Source organism: Bos indicus, chromosome 21, assembly GCF_029378745.1.
Source record: "Bos indicus isolate NIAB-ARS_2022 breed Sahiwal x Tharparkar chromosome 21, NIAB-ARS_B.indTharparkar_mat_pri_1.0, whole genome shotgun sequence".
Taxonomy (NCBI): Eukaryota; Metazoa; Chordata; class Mammalia; order Artiodactyla; family Bovidae; genus Bos; species Bos indicus.
Window position 1 is genome coordinate 245,391 of NC_091780.1, and position 20,880 is coordinate 266,270.

The 20,880-nt window shown below is 44.0% G+C and overlaps 2 pseudogenes; one reads left to right on the forward strand and one right to left on the reverse strand.

The window, feature by feature from the left end:
* Positions 1-7,323: 7,323 nt before the first annotated feature.
* LOC139178529 (5S ribosomal RNA) lies at positions 7,324-7,442 on the reverse strand (annotated as a pseudogene).
* A 9,091-nt stretch (positions 7,443-16,533) lies between these two features.
* LOC139178372 (olfactory receptor 1165-like) lies at positions 16,534-17,446 on the forward strand (annotated as a pseudogene).
* The last annotated feature ends 3,434 nt before the right edge of the window (positions 17,447-20,880 follow it).

Genomic DNA, 20,880 nt, shown 5'->3' on the forward strand with positions numbered 1-20,880 from the left:
GAGGTGGGGGAGGGTTTGAGAGTCAGGCAGGGCCTGATGGTGGCCTAGGGCCGTGACGCTGGACTGGGGTCTGATGCTGGACTAGGGTCTGATGCTGGGGGAGGACCTGATGCTGGACTAGGGTGCATCATTTGGGTCCCCGTCAAGGTTGCCCTCGGACACCCCACGCTGTGACCGATGGCGAGCCTCGACACGTGCACTTTGTTCCCACCCTCGGCCCGCTGCCCATACCTCAGCAGCAGAGGGGCCCTGTCCCCGCAGATGCTGAAGTGATGGGAGCCTCTTGTCTCCGGAGCCAAGGGCATGAACACACCGTCGGTCATCCTCTAGGGACACCTATGCTTCTGCCTTCTGGCCTTTCCATTGCATCCGTCCGTGTCTCTTAACAGAATGTCCGTGTGATGACACGGGCTCCCATTACCAGCTCTGGTCTGTTCTCAGTGAGAGTACAGCTTACCCTCGGCACTCTTTATTGGCCCTGGGGAATTTTGCTTCAGTACTTTATTGAAAGAAAGCAATAAATAATACTGTGATAAAAATAGTTCAAAAGGAGACTGTACATACTTTGTCACATATTCGGGAAGTTCACAAAAGATTAATAGGAAAATAGAATGATAACAATGAATTGTACAAGTAAATTTAATTTAAAAGGCGGAACCCACATGTAAAGAGACATGCTGTCTCTGTCTACCAAGATACCAGCTGCATAATAAATACCACACTGTGACCTGAACGCATCTCTTGCTGGCTTTTTTAATGTGCCGCTGAAAAAGTAAAAATTACATTTGCTACTTATACAATCCAGAATGGCTATGTCGTCACAATCTAAAAATGTACGCCTAGGTCCATTCTTTAAACATGTTTACAATCATGTAAAAAGATGATTTACATAAAAATAAGGCCTTTGTCAGAGCTACACTACCCTGTCTGTCTGGGAAGTGGCACCTTCACTGTCCAGCTCGATGGCTCTGCAGCGGGTGCAGGGCATCGCGATTGGTCCCCGAAGAGTCTCACCGGAGAGGAGGGATCTGGGTCCACAGAGACTGGGTTACAGGAGAGATTTTCATAGTCTTCTTCTAGGCATCCTTTCAGCCCAAATTTCATTAGAAGTTCACATTTAACACCCAGTACTTTTAAATCACTTCACGCTGCGGACAAAAAGCATTTCTTGCTAGAAAAAGTACAGTTTAGGCCAGTCGTTAACATCCAACAACAATTGGTTGAAATTAAGTCTGCTTATTTCAGAGTGATTGTTGGAGAGCTTGGTTACATTCTGGAAGGATAATAAAGCACACCGTGTCATGATGATTTTACAATCGCAGGAAAACCCCTTCTCTCATGGTTTAACATTGAAAAATTAAACAAGAATAATTACAATAAATGCATCATTTACAAAAGCCCTGTGTTTGTTCATAGGATTTATACAGACAAGCACTACAGTACATTCATTTGAAAGACTGAAATCAGGTATCAGAACATGAATTGATCTGAAAGGATATTCATAGCCTGAATATACAAGAAAAGGGAAGTAATTATATAAATGAAGTCATAAGTTTACATAAATATCAGAAACATTAAATTCTAAAATATTTTCTCTATGGTATTCATGAATTTTTCACTAATTAAAAACCCTGTAATATCTTCGGGTCCATGTAACAAGTATTAACAGAGTAAAGATTCCATCAAGTTCAAAATGTAGTCTTTGTTGTATACTGGATGCTGTATAAACATCTGGAGAATTCGTGCAGGTAAACTGGAAACACAGAAAAGTCAGTCCTGGGTTGGCAGCTGGTGCCCCAGCCCCTGTCCCTCCTGACACCCCCACCCCCCACCCCATTTGGGGCTTCAGCTGCTTTGAGAATTCAGAGAAACATGGAGGACCAAGCAGATCAAGGACAGAACTCTGTGGCTGACTTTATTCTGACATATAGCTAAAAGCTGCTGGTAAAAAAACCTCAAAAGCCCAATACAGCTTTCTAGCTGAGATGTGAACAGGACAGAGCAGACAGCCTCCTGCCCTCAGAGTTGCTCGAGCAGGGCTGGGCCCCAGGGCCGGACCCACCAGAGGCCTACCCAGAGCAGCGCCTGCAAGGGAGGGTGGCCGCTTAGCGGCGGCCGAGCTCCAGATGCTGGTGCACCTCCGTGTGAAACGCTGGCCTCCACACGGAGAGGCCCAGGGCAGGGCAGCCTCGTCAACCCTGATGCTCTGGACCCTGTTCCCTCCGAGAACGTGCACGCAGGGTGTGGCCGGCAGCACTGCCGCTGTGGGAGGGATACCCATGAGTCCCTATGCGAGGGGCCTTGGCTATGCTCTGACCACTCCGGCGGCAGTGGGGCGCCAAGGTCACGTTCTCTGTTGTGAGGGTTCTCCCAGGCTAACCTCCAGAGACCCACTGACCCTCCACTCCCTAGGGCATGGGCTCCGTGCCCCCGCAGGACCAGGCCGGCCTGTACTCACCCCGAAGCACATCAGGAGCAAGTCCTGACTGTAGCAGAATCCAGCCCCTGCGTTCCGGCCATGCTGCCTGGTCCCATGAGCATGGGAGGAAGGGTGCAAACACAGTGCGGTTAGTCGTGGAACGTCACATGGGGCACGAGGACACACAACGCACACCCGCAGCAGTGCCCACTCCTACTGAGGGTCTGGGGAAACTTCTAGAGGGTGGATGAGCCGGAGAGAGCGAGCCTGGGGGCTGCCACGTGGGGGTCCCTGCCACCCAGGATGGGGGGAGGGCGGTCAATGGCACATTTGATGACGTAAACGCGGTCATGGGGACAGATACTCCATGTCGGCAGCTGCCAGTCTCTCCTTAGACCTACGGATTCACAGAGCTCCACATTCACAGATTCCACACAGTCTATTGTTATTCAATTTTACACTTACCTCATTCCCTCAGCTGCCAGCTTTATGAGAAAGAGGTACGAGATGACAAGACCACCATCAAATGTGAGCCCTCGAGATCAGACGAAATCAGGCGCGTTCAGGGTGGTATGGCGGTAGAAGGAGGTGGCTGCCGCTGGGTGCCCTAAGAGCCCTGCGCTGTGCCTCCCTTTCGCTCTGACCTGCCGGTTGGGCCAGCCGGCCGCACCTCACCACGGGGGCACGCGCTGTACTTGAGCCAAAGGACCCGCGACCAGACTCTGCCGGCCAATGCTGCCACGCCCCCGAACACAGCCACCCCGCGGCCAGCAAACGCCTGGCCAGGTTCAGCAGCCCGGAGGGCTTCTGGGACCCCCAGCGGCATGCCGGGCGTGCGTGCGTGCGGGGCCTGGGGGGTGGGCTGAGGGGCGCGGAGGTCTCGGCGCCCTCCACCCCAGGCCTCTCCAGGCCCGGCCGCGCTCAGCGAGCCGGGCCTCCCCCGATCCCGTTCACTGCCCAGGGCCACGCGTCCCGGAGGTGTCTGGCTTTCGGCCCCGCCGCCGCCCGACCCCCGCGGCCCTCGGGCCTCTGAGCCTCCTGTGGGCCTAGGCGCAGCCCAGCCAGGGCCCTGAGCACCCATCCTGCCCGACACCTGCCCGGTGCCCAAACCCACCGGGAGCCACGGAGGCAAGGTCCACCCGAGCGCCTCAGCCCCGCCCCTTCACCCTACCGAGGTCCCCCCCTTTCCCCCATGCCGCCGGACAAGCACACAACCTTCCTGCGAGAGCAGACGAGCGACAGGCAGGCACACGGACAGACACACAGACAGTCGACAACCCGCCGTCACAACCTCGTCAGCCAGAGCCATAGCACCTGTGAGAGGCCGGGGCCAGAGGAACGGACGGGCCGCCGGGTGTCAGGAGAGACAGAGGCAGAAAGAGATGAAAGTTCAGAGATAGACTCCAGGACTGTGAGAGGGAGATACAGATAGACAGACAGACAGACGCGTGCGCGGGCGCGCACACACACACACACACGGAGGCAGAGACAGAGGGAGACACAGAGCGAGTGACAGAGAGACAGCAAACAGGAGACAGACAGGGGAGAGAGGATGGCATCGGATCTGAGACAGACACACTGGCACAGCCCGTGACGCACCTCAGAGGAAGGCCACGCGGAAGAAGCATCTTCCCCAAGGGAGGGGGCGCCAGCCTTGGGCCGGGCCGGCTGGACGCGGTGCCCTGGGGCTGGCGGTCACCCGTGGGGACCCCAAGACTTCCTCGAAGCTGACGTCTCAAAGGTCCCCTTCGGCCTGGCTACCTAAGGCGAGACCCAGCCCCCACCCCCAGGCCAGAGGGTGAGTGTGTGAGAGTGTGTGTGAGTGTGTCGGTGGGTGAGGGTGGGGTCAGGTCGACTTGGGGCCGGGTGGATACCCAGAGTGGAGGGGGGAGGGTGTGGAGGCCAGGGGTTGGGAAGCTTGCGTGTCCTCTTGCTGTCTGTCTCTCCCTCTTTCTCCGTCTCCCTTACCTGTGGTTTCTAGCTCTTGACCTGTCTCGGCGGCAGGGTGTGTGTGTTTGTGTGTGTGTGTGTGTTTGTGTGTGTGTGTGTACCTCCAAACCCAAAGCAACTTTCTATGGAGACATAGTGAAGGGTAAATGCATTCTTACTCATCTGATATATCCTAAAACACTGGACATGTCTGGACTCAAACTTTCAGGGCCGCCTTCCTGCCACCTCTGGCAAGCATTGATGGTGCAACTGTAATCCTCTAAAGGACCAAAAGTCCTGTACAAGTCCAGACATCTGCTCTGTACAGTCTCTTCCTACAGTACAGAAAAGTATAGAACAGAATGACACATTCTTTGTTAATTGTACAGATGAATCAGCTGCTATCTGCTGCCTAGTCAACATGGTCAACATGAGGGAGTCAAGCAAGAGTTCCAAATCTCTTGAATGTCGTCCTTGGAAATACTTCTGTTCTTAGTTACTCAGTTGTGCCCAACTTTTATGCTACCCATGGACTGTGGCCGGTCAGGCTCCTCTGTCCGTGGCATTTCCCAGTCAAGAATACTGGAGTGGTTTGCCATTTCTTTCTCCAGGGGATCTTCCCGACCCAGGGATCAAACCTGAGTCTCCTGCAGGTGGATGCCTTCCCAACTGAGCCACAATACAACTAATTGCCTAGTCAAAATACAAAGAAAAGAGCTAGTGTTCTACTAAGTGGAAAGATGATTTAAGAAACGGAAGCTTTCCTTTGTTGGTATATTTGAATCTTTATTTAGTTTTATTTTATTTTTACGATTAAGGCTACTTGAACAAGGCAATGGAGAAACCCCAGAGTTGAAAAGCAATTGACTTTTTAAAAGGAACATGTGGCAGGTGAAACTTTCTTCATTGTTTAGAGTTGGTTCAATGCAAAATCTTTATTCAACAAATATGACTCTTGTGAACTTTATTTCAAATCTCCACAATGAATCACTAAGGCATCAAGGAAGAAAGGAGTAGAGGTGGAGAAAAAAAGAGCAACCTTTCCCCTTGGCTCCATCTCAACCAGCTGCTTAGTTCCTTCATCTCATGGACTACGATCTGGGATAGTCTTGTTTGTCTGATTTTTGTTTGGGGACCGTTTCTAGTCACAAGGCTAGAAACAGTGGAGGGGGTAAGCCCTTCTTTCCATTCCACATCAGACCCAGTGGGCAGTCCAGGCCCTGCCCACTGCATTGAGTCTGTAGCAACAGAATCACCAGTGATGCTGGTTAACAATGCATATTCCTGGAATCCATTCCATTCGCTACTGACTCTTTGAGGTGGTGGTCTGGAACCTCTACCTGGAAACTTTCTTGATGATTCCAAATCACACCAAAGTCTGAGGACTATGGAAGATGTTCACATTTCTGGAAGAGCCGCACACCTCCAGAAGGAACCACAAGACTTGCCTGAAATGGTAAAGTTATAAGTATTGGACTGAAAGTTGGAAGGTCTCCACCTTTGCTATGTAAGTAAAATGATCTTTCTTTGAAATGAAAATGGATAATACTAAAAGTTCACATTGTTCTAGAGCATTAAAAAAAAACCCTGAATTATAGAAATCTGATGTACGAGTTCCTGGAAAGCAAGAACCTATATTTATTGATATGTCTTCATGCCTTAGATCGTGCCTTGAATATAGTGTGCACATCAACAGAAGAAAGAAAAGAACTGAATCCACAAAGATACAAAGAGATCAAAAGTGCTGAGCCAAGTGAAAAGTTGAGGCTTCACATAACTTTTCTGTCTTTCACACACTGAATAAATATTGAGCACCTACTATGAGCTAGTAGGCATGCAATATGTTTCTGGAAATAGAATGCTGAGAGAAGACACACAGTTCCTTCTTTCACTGAGACTAATCTAATGATAAATAACAGGCAGATACTTTGAGAACTTCTATAGGGGCCTCTTCCCTCACCAAAAACTGGGTGTCAGAGAAGGCTTTTCAGACTAATAATTGAGTTGAGATCCATAGGTTAAACCAACGTAAACCAGGGTTGAGATGCAGGAAGAATTTCAGGCAGGTAAAATAGCATCTTGGAAGGCTACATGACAAGGGAACCTTAGTACATTCAAGAAATGAAAAATGCCCTATGGGATGGAACCAAAGGAGTGCAGAGGGCATTCCAGTGAAAAGAGATCAGAGAAGAAAGTGGGGACCAAGCAATGAAGGGATTTGGTCATATCTTCACTATGATGGGAAAATACAAGAGCAGTTGGAGCAGGGAGGTGATAGAATTGCATCTGCATTTCCAAAAGGTCATCTTGCTCCACATCACTCATGATTGGACAGACTCAACTCCAAACTACAACGAGGTTCCACTTCACATTAGTCAGAATGGTCCCCATGGAAAAGTCTGTAGCTAACAAATGCTGGAGAGGATGTGGAGAAAAGGGAACTCGCCTCCACCATTAGTAGGAATGTGAGTTGGTAGAGCCACTATGGAAAAGAATATGGAGGTTCCTGAGGGAACTAAAACTAGAAGTACCATATGATTCAGGAGTCCCACTCCCAGGCATATATCCACCAAAAGTATAACTGAACAAGATACATGCACCGTCTGTGCACATATATCTGTGTGTGCGCGCGGGTGCACGCGAGCTCGGGCGTTTGCCTGTGAGGATGGGGGTGGGGGTGGGGGTGGGGGTGGGGCTGGGGGTAGGGCTGGGCCTGGGGCTGGGGCTGGGGCTGGAGCTGGTGCAGCCCCCGGGGATTGCCTGAGGCACGCCAAGGGAGCCCCAGACGGAGACCCGCGGGACAGTCGTCTGGTTTCCTGGAAGCCAAATGCCGAGGGGCTCGCGGGCCGCGCGGAGGCAACCCAGGTCTGCAGCGGGAGTCGGTGCCCTGGCCACCCACCCCCAGGAGGGGCTGGGGCTGCAGGAGCCCAAGAGTTGGGACGTGGGGCAGGGGCTAAAGGAGAGGGAAGGCAAAGAGCCCACAGCACCCGGTATGCCCAGGCGGTCTCCCACCCAAGTACTAACCAGGCCCGACCCTGCTTAGCTTCGGAGATCAGATGAGATAGGGAGCATTCAGGGTGCTATGGCCTTAGACGGAGGCTGCTGCCGCCCGGTGCCCTAAGAGCCCTGCGCTGCACCTCCCTTTCGCTCTGACCTGCCTGTCAGCCATTCCCTCTACAAGTAATTTTACTCCCTCCCCTTTCTCTCCCTGCTTTCTGAGAGTCTCTCTCCGTCCATACTTGATGGTGTAATGAATGGATGCCTTAGATCATTTTCCCTCAACATTTTTTTCTCTTTATTTTTACATTGATTTCTATGAATTCATCTTCAAGTTTATGGATTATTTCTGCTAGCATCTCAAATGTGCTGTTGAACCTATCAATTTTTCATTTCAATTATTTTAGTTTTCAAATCCAGAATTTATGTTAGTTTCCTTTAAAAAAAAATAATTTGTAGCTCTTCATTGAGTCTCTCTGTTTGTTGACTTCGTATCATACTGTCATCTAATTCTTCAAACATGGTTCCATTATTTCATTTTGTAGTTATCATTATTTTGATATTTTATCTTTTGACCTTCATGCTGAATTTATAAGTGATATACTTATATGAGTTATCAGTGGTATGTTATACAAATGCTTTACTCACCACCGTTACAACATTAGAGTTTTCTGAGTTTAACTGTATACTTACCTGTCCCAGCAGGTTAATAAAGAGTCCAAGCCTAAAGCCCCTTTAAGGAGGAGGCAAGCTTGCTTTCTTTTTCACATTCTTTTGCCTAAGACAAGTAGGCATTGTAGGGAGCAGTATCTCAGGTTCAAGGACATTCCTCTTTTTGAGCTTTGGATGTATGTTATAGGAAAGGGTCTGGGCAAAACGCTCACATCCTTGAGATGTTTTTTGTCTATTCTCAGAGGCTAGTTGAGAAGTATATATGGCCCCACTTAAATTAATGAGCCCCTTCTGATGTCTTTGTCAGAAGCTTTTTCTGTCACCTTCCCTTTAAATAAAATATACACAAAGCTCTGAGTGACTGAGACTGTCTTTGGCCCCAGAGTAATATCTTCTTCTTAGGCACCATGAATCCAGTGGCATCGGTCACCGTTGACTGCTAGGTTATCATCTTGGGGGCTTGTCCAAGATCTTCAAGACAAGGTAAGAACACTCAGAGTTGAGATTCTTTTGCTCTTTTACTGTGGTCTCTACTTTACTACGGAGAAGGCAACGGCACCCCACTCCAGTACTCTTGCCTGGAAAATCCCATGGGCGGAGGAGCCTGGTAGGCTGCAGTCCATGGGGTTGCTAAGAGTTGGACACGACTGAGTGACTTCACTTTCCCTTTTCACTTTCCTGCATTGGAGAAGGAAAGGGCAATCCGCTACAGTACTCTTGCTTGGAGAATCCCAGGGGCGGGGGAGCCTGGTAGGCTGCCAACTCTGGGGTCTCACAGAGTCAGACACGACTGAAGCAACTTAGCAGCAGCAGCTACTTTACTAAATCAGAAGCATGCGGACTGAACTTCTTTTCCCCAGTCGGCTTTTCCTGGTCCCTCTGACCATTTCATATCTGCTTGGGGAATTAAAGTTATTAACCTTGTGTGCCGGATTGTAGACTTTCAAGGGACTTGCAATCCATGCTGTTATTGTGCTTTTCTAGCAAGGCCCCCACTCCAAGTTTTACAAGACACTGCAGACAGGATCACTTTAGGGAGCTAGCTGGAGCTCTAGCTCCAGGGACATCTCTCAGACTAGAAATCACCATCTTGATCCCACAGACACACAGGCAAGTTCTTGTCATGGCTATGCCTCTGGACTATATGGATTGAGGCATTGCTGGTGAGCATGAGATTCCTGAGGACACAGATTGGGACACTCCAGATTTGGGCAGATTGAAAGTGCATTGGGCTTCTTCCCTTAGTAACGCTAGCTCTTAGCAGAGCAGACGAAGCCCTCCAGTGGCTCTTGTCTCAACTCCTTAGGTATTCTTTTCGTACAGTCTGATGGACAGGAATAAAAAGGATGATGTTGGCACTCCATGAATATGAAGGATTAGTTTTTCCTCGCAGGCGGGCCCTCCATCGCCTCCTTTGTTATTAAATAGACTCGTGTGGCCACTCTCAGGAGGATGTCTTGGGTTTTCTGTTCATCCCTTTATGACTTGCCACTTATACTGTTATGAGGGATGTGCGCAGGTACACAGAAGTTGGGTGCTTCCCCTAGTGGTCTTGGCTCGGCAAGCATCCGGAAAACTACTCTGTTCCACCCCAGGTGGTGCCAGAATAAAAGGGAAATCAAACCAAGGTTTTAATGGTGAGGACCTGGACATCAATCTGGGATGCCATCAGGGCTAACCCTGGTGCATCTCCACCATGCCTGGGTGGTAGAACGAGGGGGGTTGGGAGTAGGACACCTTCACCTGTAAGAGACAGGTTAGCTCTGGCCAGGGAAGGAAGCTTAGGTGGAAAATCAGTCTCCAACCCCGTCTAGAGCAGGGGCAGACACCTCTGGTAGAAAAAAGCCATGGCACTGGGCACTGCTTTTTTCTCTCTTACAGATGGGGCCTAACAGTCCAGAACCACCCCCCTTGAATAATATCTTGAAAAACTGGGATAATTTTGATCCTCAACGCCTAAAAATCCCTTATATATGGGGTTTCTTTGCTTTAAGAGAAGACCTCACCTGCCCAGAGAGATATCCCTGCTGGGACATCTTATCGATCAGTCTACCCCTGTCATCAGAGCCAATTTGAGCACTCTCTGGTTTAAAGTTTAGCTATGAAGCTATGACTACATGAAGGAGAAATGACATTTTGAACCCTGAATGGCCATGTGTATTCTTTAGACTCCAGAGAAAACTAGGTAAAATGGAATCTTTTTGAAATTACAAAACTGGTTCTTTTTGCACATGTAATTACTAAAAGTTTGACTTGTGAAAATACTGTTTTGGGGAGCTCTGATCCTGCCTGAGAAACAGAAACATGCCTGGGGAAAAACCTGCGTTAACTCTTATCATGTCCTTGAGATACAGAGCCCACTCTATCTGGGACTCCAGCCATGAGCTGGAACTCAAGCCAAGAAAATAAAATGGACAAAGAGACATTTTAAATTTCAGGTGGAAAACTGTGAGGTTTCTGTCTGTCCAGATTTGTGTGTGTCTCGGTGTATGTCTCCATCCTTGGAAAAAATTGCTAAAGGCTAAGTGGTTCAATGAGCTCTAATTAATTGGCCTAAAGAGAAGTCAGTGCTTACAAATCAAACAATTCTAAATTCAAGAAAATTAAAGTAAATGAATTTGAGGCTTGTGTGAACTGGGAAATAATCATTACTGAATTGATACATGGCATTGATGTTTGTTTATTGATCTAATTAACAGAGACATTGTGAAGATACTTTTATAAATGATATAACTTTGGGTGATTTATCCTTACCAATCTACAGAATGATGATGTAAAGTACAAGTCATGGTTTCTGAAGAAAAGTAAGATATGTGTTTTTAATAAAAAGTAATAAGGAATGGAATTACATTCTATTAAGGAAAAGCAAAGTAAGTCTAAACGTACAGGTGGCTGTCCTCTAAATGGACAAATGAAGTGATGAATACAGAAAGTGTAAACAGGTGTGTTGCAAGTGAAAGAAGAGTTTTGTGCATGCTACAAGTTTGTTAAGACATTAAACTGCCTTTGAAGTCTTATTGTTACTATGACTAAGTGAATAACTATTGTTTCACAGTGAATATAAGCTGTTACCAAACTGGAATTTGGTTTTCTCTCACTGATTAAAAGAACAAAGTTTTGTTGGAATGTGGCTTTTGATAACAGACTACAGCACATATGAACAAAGCTCATTCTGCTTCTACAAAAGTTAACACCTCTTCAGGGAATTTAAAATGGATTTAAAATGGCCATAAACCAAAGAGTTTGGGCTATGAGAGGTCCAAGATGGCCACTTGGCTTTTCCTGGCTCCCTGACAAACCTTATTTTTATTTGATAATGCCTTTCCTGGCTTCAGGATTAATATCTCAGAATAGAAAAAAATGGTTAAAAGGTGCTTTCCACAATCTCCAGTGATCAGGGCACCCACTTTGCTGGACAGGTCATACAGACGTTCACAAATACTTCATGAGTCTCTTCGAGACTATTGCTTTCACTGATGTCCTTGGTCATGGGGCAAGGACAGCAGAACAAAGGGATCAATTGCATGGTATGGAGTAGACTGCTAAATATGACCACAATTTTCACAACTTTTTGTCTGACATATCGTTGACTTTTACTCTGTTTTTTCAGATATAAAGAAGCACTTCATTTAAAACAATCTAGTGATTTACTCCTATGGGTAAAATTATACCTTTTTTCTCTCTGCCTCATTCCTCCAGAAACTGGAGACACTTGGGTTCTGAACAGCCTTATCAGGTAAATAAAAAGACTGTCTCCCAACATATACAGAAATCTCAACGTATACCGGGGAGCTCTAAAAGAAAAATCCACCTGACTGATGTCAGGCCTATGGCATCTATTATGTTTCACTGAATATTAAGTTCCAGTTTTTTTAATTAAGGTCTATATTTACTAAGACTCACTCCTTAGATAGTTCCTTGTGGTTATGTTACATTGCTAAGATGTTTAATTAAGTTGTTTAAAAGGACATTCTGAGTTTGTTTCTAAAGTTTATCTCAATAACCAGCCTTTGAATAAAGATCAGATGCTCAGGATCTACAACCAGGATATCAACAGCAAGCTATAGTCATTTAGCAAACTAAGTCAGATGACATGGAGATGTCACTGGGCTACACCTAATAGAAGTTCTTGACTTAACTTCTTACTTATGATTCTACTATTACTGCTGTTGTTTTCAATATTGCCTGTTTCAAGAAGTGTTGTTCCTTACATTATCAAGTGTGTGACTGAGCCACTAAGTGAGTCACTGTATGACTTAGCTGTAAAAAGAAGAGAAGTGAAAAGCAAAGGAGATAAGGAAAGATATAAGCACCTGAATGCAGAGTTCCAAAGAACAGCAAGGAGAGATAAGCAAGCCTTCCTCAGCGATCAATGCAAAGAAATAGAGGAAAACAACAGAATGGGAAAGACTAGAGATCTCTTCAACAAAATTAGAGATATCAAGGGGACATTTCATGCAAAGATGGGCTCAATAAAGGACAGAAATGGTATGGACCTAACAGAAGCAGCAGATATTAAGAAGAGGTGGCAAGAATACACAGAAGAACTGTACAGAAAAGATCTTCACGACCCAGATAATCACGACGGTGTGATCACTGACCTAGAGCCAGACAACCTGGAATGTGAAGTCAAGTGGGCCTTAGAAAGCATCACTACGAACAAAGCTAGTGGAGGTGATGGAATTCCAGTTGAGCTATTTCAAATCCTGAAAGATGATGCTGTGAAAGTGCTGCACTCAATATGCCAGCAAATTTGGAAAAATCAGCAGTGGCCACAGGACTGGAAAAGGTCAGTTTTCATTCCAATCCCAAAGAAAGCAATGCCAAAGAATGCTCAAACTACTGCACAATTGCACTCATCTCACACGCTAGTAAAGTAATGCTCAAAATTCTCCAAGCCAGGCTTCAGCAATATGTGAACCATGAACTTCCTGATGTTCAAGCTGGTTTTAGAAAAGGCAGAAGAACCAGAGATCAAACTGCCAACATCCGCTGAATCATGGACAAAGCAAGAGAATTCCAGGAAAACATCTATTTCTGCTTTATTGACTATGCGAAAGCCTTTGACTGTGTGGATCACAATAAACTGTGGAAAATTCTGAAAGAGATGGGAATACCAGACCACCTGATCTACCTCTTGAGAAATTTGTATGCAGGTCAGGAAGCAACAGTTAGAACTGAACATGGAACAACAGACTGGTTCCAAATAGGAAAAGGATTATGTCAAGGCTGTATATTGTCACCCTGCTTATTTAACTTATATGCAGAGTACATCATGAGAAAAGCTGGACTGGAAGAAACACAAGCTGGAATCAAGATTGCCAGGAGAAATATCAATAACTTCAGATATGCAGATGACACCACCCTTATGGCAGAAAGTGAAGAGGACCTCAAAAGCCTTTTTTTTTTTTCTTTTTTTTTTTGCAGTTATTCCTTCTTTCACTTTTTTTGTATAAAAATTTATTCATTGTCTACTTTCTTCCAATAAACGTTCTAGGCTCTGAAGATACACTGGTAAACAAGATAAGCAAAGGCCCCTGGTCACCTGGATATATTTTAATGGGAAAAGACAGCAAACAAGTAAATAAAAAAATGATTAAGGCTATTTCAGAAATAATAAGTGTTATGAGAACATAGAACAGTGACACATAGGTAGAAATATAGATTGAATTAAGAAAGACTAAGTGGGAGAGGTAACAAGAGAGTTAAGACCAGAATATCTAAAGGAAATAGGAGCTATAATTTATTATATTTTTTTCTTTTTTTTCTTTTTTTTCTGAACCCTCCTCCCTCCTCCCTCCCCATACCATCCCTCTGGGTCGTCCCAGTGCACCAGTCCCAAGCATCCAGCATCGTGCATTGAACCTGGACTGGCATCTCATTTCATACATGACATTTCACATGTTTCAATGCCATTCTCCCAAATCTTACCACCCTCTCCCTCTCCCACAGAGTCCATAAGCCTCTTGATGCAAGTGAAAGTGGAGAGTGAAAAAGTTGGCTTAAAGCTCAACATTCAGAAAACGAAGATCATGGCATCTGGTCCCATCACTTCATGGGAAATAGATGGGGAAACAGTGGAAACAGTGTCAGACTTTATTTTTTGGGCTCCAAAATCACTGCAGATGGTGATTGCAGCCATGAGATTAAAAGATGCCTACTCCTGGGAAGAAAAATTATGACCAACCTAGATAGCATATTCAAAAGCAGAGACATTACTTTGCCAACAAAAGTTCATCTAGTCAAGGCTATGGATTTTCCTGTGGTCATGTATGGATGTGAGAGTTGGACTGTGAAGAAGGCTGAGTGCTGAAGAATTGATGCTTTTGAACTGTGGTGTTGGAGAAGACTCTTGAGAGTCCCTTGGACTGCAAGGAGATCCAACCAGTCCATTCTGAAGGAGATCAGCCCTGGGATTTCTTTGGAAGGAATGATGCTGAAGCTGAAACTCCAGTACTTTGGCCACCTGATGTGAAGAGGTGACTCATTGGAAAAGACTGTGATGCTGTGAGGGATTGGGGGCAGGAGGAGAAGGGGATGACAGAGGATGAGATAGCTGGATGGCATCACTGACTTGATGGACCTGAATCTGGATGAACTCTGTGAGTTGGTGATGGACAGGGAGGCCTGGTGCACTGCAATTCATGGGGTCACAAAGAGTCAGACACGACTGAGCGACTGAACTGAACTGAACTGAAGCATTTGAGCATGATTTTAAACTAAGATTGAATGAAAATTAGTCCTGAAGGATGGCTGTAGGTAGGCTAAATAAAGATAGCTGCTGAGTAGATGGGTGGTAGCTAGCAATTAAGATGGGAGTGTATTTTGAAGAATATGTTCATTTTGCCCTAATTAAATTTTTCACAGCCTTAACCTTGGATGGAAAAGAAATTATAGAGATACACACAAGGACAGGAAAAAATGGACAAAACAAAGCTCATGCCTTGATGGCTTGAGACATTAATGAAAATGTGCGGCTAAGAAGGAAACATTAGAAAATAATTAAGTAAGAAAAAGATTTCCTCCGTGTATGCATTTTTTATACTTCTTAGTCACTATTTGCACCATTTCAGACTTTGTAAAATTATAGGCAGTGCTACATTGTAGAATATTTTGAGGTCAAATATTTCAAATTGAAAGTAAACATGAAAAACAGCATTAGAAATACAAGAGAAGAAACTAAATTTGGTGGGGGCCATTTATTACATGTGAAATTAAAGTCTTAAATGTTTTAGAAAATAATTAAAGTTGGACTTCCCTGATAGCTCAGCTGGTAAAGAATCCGCCTGCAATGCATGGGACCCCAGTTCGATTCCTGGGTCAGGAAGATCTGCTGGAGAAGGGATAGGCTACCCACTCAACTATTTCCGGTCTTCCCTTGTGACTCAGCTGGTAAAGAATCTGCCTGTAATGTGGGAGACCTGGGTCCAATTCCTGGGTTGGGAAGAACCCCTGGAGCAGGGAATGGCTACCCACTCCAGTATTCTAAACTAAATTTGATGGTTGGGGGGCATTTATTACATGTAAAATTAAAGTCTTAAATGTTTTAGAAAATAATTCACTAATTTAAGTTATATTTTATACATAATTGTGTAGTAAAAACAAATTCTTATAATAGAATTATATTCTATAGGTAAGGTTTCAGACAGCTTAACTTGTCAGAGACATATTAATAAGTGACTGAGGTTAATTTGAAGGCAAGTTAAATTTGACTTGATTAAAGAGTCTAGAATGTTAACAAGACATCATTCATATTCTCTAGGAGATACAATATGTGACTTTTTACCAAGGTTTGGCCAGTTGGTGAAATCATTAAGGGAACGTAAACCTGAGGCTTCTCTGATGAGGTGGTGCTGGATCTCTCAGTTGTGTGACTGGCGACTCCATGGCCTATAGCCCTCCAGGTTCCTCTGTCCATCAGATTTCACCAGCAAGGATACTGGAGTGGGTTGCCAGTTATTTCTCCTGGGGATATTCCTGACCCAGGGATTGAACTCATGTCCCTTGCATCTCCTGCACTATCAGGAGGATTCTTTACCATCGCACTACCTGGGAAGCCTCTCTCTGATCGGAGAGCACTAAGGAAAAGTGAGAGAAAAACAGGACATCTTGAGCAGTTAGAATGCCCTGAACAAACATAAGAATTTGCAAGCACAATCAACAGTTCAATTAAATGAAGCTAAAGAAAGGAATTCTTCATGTGGAGAAAAGGGAGACAGAGCTGGGAGAAATTCAAACAAGGACATATTCTGAGTCACCGTGACACTCAGCTCTTCCCAGTCCATCCTCTCCTTGCCTTTCCATCAGAAGCGGACTTGCATGCTCCACACCTGTAGACACACAGTATACCATTTGGGCTCCACCTGTCTTATTTGTATTCCTGGGAAATCCCAGACTTCACCACTGCAGACCAGTCCCCTGTCCAGGCTGGGGGAAAGAAAAGTACCCTCCATTTCTGTCATGTCTGGTTGCTTAGGGTGAACTCTGGTTTTCTCTGGCAGAAACCATAGTGATGGATGAGAGAAATCAGAATCACCTTCATCCTCTCAGGCTTCTCAGAATACCCACAGCTCCAGGTGCCCCTATTCTTGGTCTTCTTCACTGTCTATACAGTCTCTGTGGTGGGGAACCTGGGTATGATTGTGACCATCAGAATCAATCCCAAACTTCACACCCCCATGTAATTCTTTCTCAGCCATCTCTCCTTTCTTGATTTTTGTTACTCTTCTATAACCACACCCAAACTCTTAGGGATCTTGGCTGTGGACACAAGGACTATCTCCTACATGGGTTGCATGCTGCAGTTCTTCTTTGGTTGCACACTTGTGATTACGGAGATGTCCATGTTAGCAGTGATGGCCTATGACCAGTTTGTGGCTGGTTTGTGGCTAACCCTAACCCCCTGCTCTACACAGTTGCTGTGTCTCCTAAGCTCTGCAGCCTCCTGGTCACTGGAACCTACACATGGGGTGGAATGTGGTCCTTGACAATCACATGTTCTCTTTTGGAGCTGTCCTTGTATGGTTCTAACATCATACATCACTTTGGCTGTGAGCATTCTGCAATTGGCTCTGCCTCTTGCTCTGACTCTTACTTCAGTCAGATGACATGTTTTATCATTTCTACTCTCAATGAGGTGTGTCGCCTCCTGATTATTCTCGCCTCCTATGTTTTCATAATTGTCACATCATCAAGATGCCTTCAGCCGGTGGACTCCGAAAAGCCTATTCCACCTGTGCCTCCCACCTGACTGCCATCACCATTTTCCATGGGGTCATCCTTCTTCTCTACTGGGTACCCAACTCCAGAAGCTCATGGCTCTTCATCAAAGTAGCCACTGTGCTTTTCACAGTAGTGATCCCCATGCTAAATGGGGGTCTTACCATCAGAAAATTAGTCAACACCAAAATGTCTTCTCACCTAATGTAATTTTGAATGAGAAAAGAGATAGAGGAGAGCACTTTCTTAAATGTACTTTACACAGTGTGTTGATGGTTATTACATTTTTCTTCAAATGTGTGCTTATTCGCTGATTAGTGTGATCTTTGAGACCCCTTCTCTGTCCATGGGGAATCTCCAGGGAAGAATACTGGAGTGGGTTGCCATGCTCTCTTCCAGGGGACCTTCCCAAGCCATGGATGGAACTCATGTCTCCTGAAGTGCATGTTGATTCTTTAGTGACTGAGACACAATATATATATATATATATAATATTATATATATATATATACATATATATATTATATACAAGAGATTGTATATAATATATATATGTGATTTTTATAATGTGATTTTTAAACTGCAATGTGATTTTAAAATATCAGCTTCAGTTTAAAAGAAAAAAATAAATAAAATTATGTTTATGTCTCACTTTAAGAGTGTTATAGGCTAAATAATGATCATCTAACACTGTCCATGAACTTCCCTGGTGGCTCAGATGGTAAAGAATCCCCCTGCAAAATGGGAGATCTGGGTTCTTTCCCTGGGTAGGGAAGAGCACCTACAGGAGGACGTGACAACCCACTCCAGTATTCTTGCCTGGAAAATCCCCATGGACAGAGGAGCCTGGTGGGCTACAGTCCATGGGGTCACAAAGAGTCAGATAAGACTGAGTGACTAAGCACAGCACATCAAAAGGCTGTCCACATCCTAAAATCCTCAGAATTTGCAAATGATTTCTGTTCCATGTCTTCTTTCTTTTTTTTCCCTCTTTCTTTCATTTCCTTTCTATTTTTCTCACTCTCAAATTATGAAATGTGATAAATAGACAAGTAATTCTGTATAATAATCTTATATGTTGCTTTCTCCAAGAAATTAAAGACATTATCAGCTCTTTACAGCATGTCTGTAAGCATTTTTCTAGTCACTGTGCCTCTCTGATGCCTCTAGGAGCAAACTTCATTGCTGTGTTCAAAACTTTTTCTTCTAAACAGAGAATAGGTTCAGTTCAGTTCAGTTGCTCAGTTGTGTCTGACTCTTTGTGACCCCATGAATCACAGTGCGCCAGGCCTCCCTGTCCATCATCAACTCCCGGAGTTCACTCACACTCACATCCATCGAGTCAGTGATGCCATCCAGCCATCTCATCCTCTGTCGTCCCCTTCTCCTCCTGCCCCCAATCCCTCCCAGCATCACAGTCTTTTCCAATGAATCAACTCTTCGTATGAGGTGGCCAAAGTACTGGAGTTTCAGCTTTAGCATCATTCCTTCCAAAGAAATCCCAGGGCTGATCTCCTTCAGAATGGACTGGTTGGATCTCCTTGCAGTCCAAGGGACTTTCAAGAGTCTTCTCCAACACCACAGTTCAAAAGCATCAATTCTTTGGCACTCAGCTTTCTTCACAGTCCAACTCTCACATCCATACATGCCCACTGGAAAAACCATAGCCTTGACTAGACGGACCTTTGTTGACAAAATAATGTCTCTACTTTTCAATATGCTAGGTTGGTCATATCTTTTATGACAGTTAAAATTTAACTTTGTTGCTTTTGAAATTTGTATTATTAAAATTTTAGAGTATATTCCCTTATGTCTGGCTTATTTGGCTCAGCATTTTTTTTCAAAAGAATTTTTAAGTGATTGACTATAACAGTAGTTCCATTTTTGTTGCTGAAGAATGTTCCACAAAATAAATATATGATATGATAATATGTTTATTCATACTTCTATTACAAATGGAATTTGGCTATTTCCTCTTCTTTATTGAAGTATTATTTATTTACAGTGTTATAATAATTTTAGATGCACAACACAGTGGTTCATTATGTTTTTAGACTATATGCTATTAAAACTTAGTGTCTCAGTGGGTAAAGAACCTGCCTGCAATGCAGGCGATGCCAGAGATATGGGTTTGATTCCTGGGTGGGGAAGATCCCCTGGAGGAAGGCATGGCAACCCAATCCCATGGGCAGAGGAGCCTGGTGGGCTACAGTCCATGGGGTCACAAAGAGTTGGACACAACTGAAGTGACTGAGCACAGCAGAGCACACAAAAGATAATAGCTAGAAATTATGGAGCTAGGCAGCGGTATCCTTGTAGCTTATCTATTTTATACAGAGTATTTTGTAGACTTTATACTCCTAAATTGACCCTCCTCCTTTCTTTATAAAGTCTGCAAATAACAATTTTTGGAGAGAATTAGAAGAAAGAGAAACCTTGTGCATTGTGGATGAGAATGTAAATTAGTAGAGCCAACTGCATATTGCTTAGAAAACAGTATGGAGTTTTGCACACACACGCACATAAACACATACACAAAAGCTAAAAATAGAACTACCATATGAGCCAGCAATTTCACTCCTGGTTATTTCACCCTTTTTGTCTTTAATGGAAATGCTGCATGAACATTCTTACACAAGTATGTGCTGCATTGCACATGAGCACTCACTGGGTGAGGTATGCTCTGTCTCTGAATGTTTTGGATCAAAGGCGCTTGTTTCTGATATTTTGCTAGGTGCCATCAAACAATTTTCCAAAATAGATGTATTAGTTTAAATTCCAACTATATTGCATGTGGGTTCTAATTATTGTCCATTCTTGCCAATATTTAATACTGTCATAGCAGACATTTTAGTATTTTGAGGTTGGTGGATGAGTAGGGGTACTTCATTTTGGTTATGAATTCAATTCCACTTTACTAATGTGGTTGAATTCCTATAATTTAGTTATCAGTCATTTGACTTGTCTTACTTCTTTGTGAAGGTCCTATTCAGGTTTTTTTTTTTTTACCTATTTTTGTATTATGTTGTTAATATTCTATTATGAAATATGTATTTCATTATGCATTCTAAATAAAAGTCCTTTGATGTATGTATCATGAATATTTTCTCCTAGATTGTGGCTTGTCTATTCACTTGTTTGGTGATGTATTTAGGTGCACACATTTCCTTATGTTTAATGGATTAATGTTTATCAAACTGTTTCTTTACACAGTGAAGTGCTTTTAATTTCTTATTTAAGATTCACTTCTTACCTCCAAAATAACAAAGATATTATCATACTTTATGTGCTAAATTATCACAAATTTCATACAGTATTATATTTTCTATTCTACTTCCTCTATTTTCAATTCAGAGTTTTATTTTCTCTTTTTACATTGATTTTTATATTTATTTCAAACTGAAAGTAAATTTTGATGGGGCATGACTATAATCTAATTTTATATTTTGACTTATTGGTGTATATTTACCCCAGAAATACTTATTGAAAAATGCACTCATTTTAACACTGCTTTGTGGTGCCAGAATATTCATAAAGTAAATATCAGTATATCTATACTTCTGTTCCTAGACTTTCTGTATGCTTCTAGCTGTTTTATAATCAGAACTACCCTTAACTAATAGGCGTTAACATCAAGTTGAACA